This window comes from Sapajus apella, unplaced genomic scaffold, assembly GCF_009761245.1.
Source record: "Sapajus apella isolate SASKATOON/1434 unplaced genomic scaffold, GSC_monkey_1.0 scaffold10, whole genome shotgun sequence".
Classification (NCBI taxonomy): Eukaryota; Metazoa; Chordata; class Mammalia; order Primates; family Cebidae; genus Sapajus; species Sapajus apella.
In genome coordinates, this window is record NW_022436950.1 from 28,921,932 (window position 1) to 28,927,931 (window position 6,000).

The following is a 6,000-nucleotide window of genomic DNA, read 5'->3' on the forward strand; positions in this document are numbered from 1 at the left end:
CTGCAAAAGAAAAAAAATTGTCTCAATTCCTACTACTAACTGCACCCTATTTCAAATCCTCTTGACCTTTTTCTATTATAGTCAGAAGTAAATAGGAAAATGAGATCTGCCTCCCCCACACTCATGAAATTGGAGCTAAATGAATAACAATGTAGTAGACGCCATCGGGATGGCTTCCTAGTTCCCAAGGTTCACCACTGAGATCCCCAGATGTGGCACTGTTCCTGTCTTTCCTAAGGCACTGTTGTTTCATTCATCCTGCTCTTCTTTGAGTTACCGTGGTGTATTTCCAATAAATTACCTTTTCTTTTACTTAGCGATTTCCATTATTTGCAACCAGAAGTACCTTAACTGATACAAAAAGAAAGAAAATTGATCATTAAATGAATTAAATCAACACATAATAAGAGGAGATAGTCTCTCAAATGTATAATATTTTACTTAAAATACTACCAAAAAGCTTAATGGTTGCTATTGACACAAAGAAATCATGTATAAGTGTGAAAACACTTTTTATGGGGATCTAAAGTAGTTCTGTGTACATCAGAGAGACTGCAATTGGGTTAGCAAAAAAGTTTCTGTTCTCTGTGGTGGGGTAAAAATGTTTTATCTGATCACAAGGCAACCTAGACAAAATGTGCTTCAAGATCATTTCCTTCCATTTGTTCTAATTATACGCTCACTAAACAAGTAATTGAGTGCTATTTCAAGTCCCCCCAAACAGGCTGACCAGTGTTGAGGGTGTAAGCACTTTAAAGAGACAGCTCCTATTTTAAATTAACAATATCCCTATTTATTCGGTTGCTGCAAACCTCATACCAGGAGTCTAATCATTCCTAAGAACACCAATAAATGCAAGCTTATAGTGGTCCTCAAATGCTAGGGAGTATAATGCTAAGTGTCATGAATTCACAAGAGTATATCAGTCTCTGAGCCCCTGATGCAACCTTCTTCCACTCCACTGCACCAAATTTTAAAGATGTATGACTGCCTCTCCCCCACAAAAATTCTCTGTTTATTCATTCATTTTTTAGCCTTTTTTAATCTGTCAAGAATATATTAGGTAATGAAGTATAGTGGATACAAAGATGCACAATAACAATTTATTAATAGTATGCTAGTAAATATAACAAAGCACAAATAAAAGGTTCTATTAAGACACACAAAAAGGGACTTATCCTGGTCAGGGGTATCAGGAAACACTTCCTGAAAAAATTGCATTAAAGTTGGACCTGAAAGATGGCCCCAGGTTACTTCTTCCAAATCTATGTTTCTGTCATTGCAAGTTTAATATTTAATGGAACTTTCAACACTTCTCCCATGTTCAAAATCTCTACCCACTAAGACAATAATTAAACTGAGGTGACATCTTCAGAAACCACTAGACTAGGTGATCTCTTAGGTCCCTTGTAGATCTAAAGATCCCATGACTAGTTTTCAATATGTACATAATATTCCACTTTGTGGGAGTCCTGTAATTAGCTGGAGGTCCCTCATATTTTTGTATGTAAGAGAAGTAAGTTGCAAAGAAATGTAAGTGACTTCGTTCCATTTCTAGGAAAATGAACAACAACTTAGTATAGGTGTTTTTGTTTGTATAGTGTTTTTTGAAAATAGAGAAATATGTGGAGAAATACACCAAAATATTAACAGTGGCGTCTTAAGGGAAAGAAAGAAGGTAGAGAAAATACAGAAGAGGAAAAAGGGCTGTTGAATAACTTAAAAATATCAAGGCTTAATTTTAATAAAAATTCAAAGGGACATACACCATCTAATTGCAGTTTTTGCCATTATTTTTAATGCCAAAAACAATTACTTTTGCACCAACGTAGTATTTCTGCAAATCTGTAAAAATTGAAAATAGTAGAGATTTTGGCATTTACCAAATAGAAATATTATGGATAAATGACAGTATTGATTGATTAGTGACAAGTTCATAGCAATTTGTATCATTGGGATCTGTTTTCATTTCAATACTATGCTAGAAGTTAAGTAATGTTTTAATCTTTGGGATTTTTAAATATAATTTGCGTTAACCATTCAAAGTCCCTCTTTAATTCAGCTTCATTCTGTCTCTTTAGTTTCTTACTGCTTCCTAAATGTATTCCCCAAGCACCTTTTATCAGTAACCTTCAGTTTTATGGCTCTTGTGATAGATTTCAGGGTGTGTGGGGCAGGGGCGCCTGGGGAAGCAAGGAAAGGAAAATGTCTTGATTTCTGCTATGCAGCAGGCCCCGTGCTAGGTGTTTTTCATTCATAAATCCATTTAGTCCTTTCAACACATTAAAATGGACACATTACTGTCTTCTCTCTTCTACAGATAAGGAAACTGAGTTAAGTAACTTTCTTGAGTCCACAGCACCAAAGGAGTAGAGCTGGAATTTTTACCCAAGACAGCCTAATTATAAAACTCATTATTTATTATTATTATTATTATTATTCTTTAGGTTCTGAAATATAGGTGCAGAACATGCAGATTTGTTAAATAGGTATTACATGTGTCATTGTGGTTTGCTGCACCCATCAACCTGTCATCTACTTTAGGCATTTCTCCTAATGCTATCCCTCCCCTAACCCCTCCATACACTGACAGGCCCCAGTGTGAGATGTTCCCTTCCCTGTGTCCATGTGTTCTCATTGTTCCACTCCCACTTACGAGTGAGAACATGGGGTGTTTGGTTTTTCTGTTCCTGTGTTAATTTGCTGAGAATGATGGTTTCCAGCTGCATTCATGTCCCTGCAAAGGACAGGAACTCATCCCTCATTCTTTACCCACCACACTTCATCCCTTTCCATGCTCATCTCCCATAAGTTCCCCAGTGGACTCTTCACTGAGGTCATACCAGTCATGTGGGACTACTCGCATTTTCCAGTACATGCCATTCGTTTCTCTCATCCAGTTTCCCTTTCCCACCCTTGTCCTTGTCTTTCTCTTTCTCCTACTCCTGCTCCTTCTTCTCCTTTGTTTCTCTCTCTCTCTCTCTCTCTCCTCTCCTCTCTCTTCATTTTACTTCACTTGGAATGTACTACTACTACTCCACCTGTATATTGAGTAAATTTCTATTTATTTCCTAAGGCTGGGCCCAGATATCCTCTCCTGCAAGCCATCACTGTATGACATCTCCAAACTGACTCAAGAGCTTCCTCTGTACTCCCATTATGCCTATTTTTAGACCTCTATTGTGTCCTTATCATTGCTACAATTATTTGAGTATTTAGCCACCAGCTCACTAACCTTTTACCTTCCCCAGCCTAACTGTGAGTCATAGTCAGGCAGAAGCCATAAGAAGTTCTTTATAATTCCAAAGCCTCATGCAAGACCTGGAAGATATGCAAAAATTAATAAACGAATGCTAAGTGAATGAATAAATTAATTGTTCCCTTGAGTTCCATACGCAAATCCAGGGTAACTTAGAGAGCACAGGTGAGTGAACAAGACAGAATGTAAATGATAGTTTGCCCTGTTCCAAAAAGATAACATAGTCTCTCAGATAAGTTAACTGTCTGAGGGAGATTTCCCAGCAGAATAATTAACCGGAAAGTACAAAGTTTCAGAGAAATTATATCTGCTTGTATAGACTAAGTTTTACATGGTGTGCCTGAAGAAGCTGAAGCCTAACTCAGGGATACTCAGCCATACCAAAGATTTCCTTGTCCTCGGTGTGGCACAGAAGCTGGGATAATAGGTATCTCAATAATGACCCAAGTAGAAATATGACTGATGATGACAGGCGACTCCTTAGTTCTTACCATTACAAGAAAGGAGGATCCCCTTCCAATAAAAATTAGATTTAATTTCCAGCCTGTTCAGTGGATGAGAACTGAGAGTTGAATTTGAATAAATAAAGATTTTAAAAACTGATACTCTTACTTTACCAGATTTGGTGTAAGTTAGGACTACTGGGTTCCAAGCAACACAAAAGTGCACTCAGCAACTTAAATAAGAAACACCAAAGGAGGTTTTGCACAGGAAGAACAGCCAAAAAATAAAGCCTTGGAACCAACAAGAACTAGTGAAGCTCTGAGGTTCTAGGAAACAGGAGTCGATGGCCTTGTCAGAGTGCCATTTTTGAGCTGAATTCACTCCAATTATTTTCTTGTTACTCAACCTAACAGAGAATCTGATTGATCCAGCATGGTCCAATATATCCATGAATTGGCTAACGGAGATTGGAGTAATTTTAGGTACAGTCCCACTAAGATTCCAATCAAATAAGGATGACAAGTTCCCCCATAGAAATACAGGAGTACAGAAACCATAAAATAAGGAAACAGATCAATATATTTGGGGAAACAAAAATAATATATCCACTACTTATTTATAGTCCTCCTTTTCAATATTTCATGTGTAAGCTCCATGTAGACAGGTACATTGATTAGTCTTGTTTCCTACTATATCCTCATCAGTATAATATTAACTAGCATACAGAAAGCATTAAATAAATATTAGTTAAGTTAATACCTTGTTTCTAAATAAATTGCCCTTTGGTTACACTAGCTAAATATTACGTAGGTCCAAGAAGGAAAAATACATGCAGTCAATAAATTTTTATAAAAGCAAAACTGTAGGAAAAAAATCAAAGCCTGAGGTAAACTTAAACTGAGAATCCTGAATGGTCAGAGACCCATAAGAGGGCTCTGGAGGTTTATAAAAGATAAAGAGGATAGTACATATTAGAAGGAGGAGGGCATGGGAAAGCTGGGAGAAGGGAAGTAATGTTCATTGGGTTCCTGCCTTCTGACAGCTTTCTGGTAGGTGCTTTTGCATATGCTATTTTCTTAATATGGTATACCAAAACTTTGGGGAATATACAAAAAGTAATGACTATCATAGAATGCAGACTGCATTTCCCTTATTGTCATCTATACAGCTAGCCCTTGACCTCAGGTACCCTCCACTAAGCACATATTTGATTTGCACAATGAGGTCATTGCCTCTGGTAAAGAGCAAAGGGTCAGCATTGCTGGTCAAAGAAACATCAATCTTTCCAGTCCATCTCTGCCTCACCTTCAGGCATACCCACTGTGGGAAATAATGCCAGGCACTTTATATGTGCCTACATAAGCATTCTTTCTTTGGATTATTGGATAAAGAAAATATACCATGGAATACTAATCAGCCATAAAAAGAATGAAATCATGTCTTTTGCAGCATCATGGATGGGACTGAGGGCCATTATCTTAAGTGAAACAACTCAGACACAGAAAATCAAAGACCTCATGACCTCATTTACAAGTGGGAGCTAAATAATGTGTACACATAGACACAGAGTGTGGAGTAAAATACTGGAGACTCAGAAAGGCGGCAGAGTAGGAAGGAGGTGAGAGAGGAGAAATTGTTTAGCAGGTACAATGTATATTATGCAGGTGATGTTTACACTAAAACCCAGACTTCATCATTATGCAATATATTCAGGGAACAAAACTGCACTTGTGTCTCTTAAATTTATACAAAAAAATTAAAATAATAAAGTGCGCAAACACCACAACCAACTTACCTTTTTACATTCTTCCTTCTCCTGTATCCCTCAAAGTTATTAGCAACCAACTACTCACTCTGTCCTAAAATAGTCTGTTGGTTTAAGGCAGAGATGGTGTTTCCAATTGGTTCTCTATACTGACAGTGAGATCTAGAAGAAACATGAAGCACATTACTTAGTCCATGCTTATTTTACAGATGACAAAACAGAAGCTCAGATGAGAACAGAGAATTGCCCCATATCTCACAGCTAGTTAGCATTAGAGCCAGGACTTTAACCTGGATCTCCCATTTTCTAATTCAGTTATTTCTTATTTCACTAGAATCTGCTCAGATGTTGGAATTCCAATGTAACTTTAAAATGTTTGCAATAAATAATGAATCAACTACCTTAATTGTGGATTAATATAATTTTTTCACTTAATTTAATTATTGAGCTCTATCGGTCAGAACGTTTTTCACAATCAAAGAATTTCCAACAACAGAGCACTTTTACCTTCTCATAAGAACCCAAAACCAAA

At 37.0% G+C, this 6,000-nt stretch overlaps 1 protein-coding gene across 1 annotated transcript in view; it reads right to left on the bottom strand.

Moving 5' to 3' along the window:
* The window catches only part of CPS1 (carbamoyl-phosphate synthase 1), a 151,026-nt gene extending 145,375 nt beyond the window's left edge, over positions 1–5,651 (bottom strand). The window contains exon 1 of the mRNA XM_032278336.1: positions 5,499–5,651. The gene's annotated coding sequence lies outside the window, so the exon portion shown is untranslated. The remainder of the gene's footprint in view (positions 1–5,498) is intronic.
* Between the last annotated feature and the right edge of the window lie 349 nt (positions 5,652–6,000).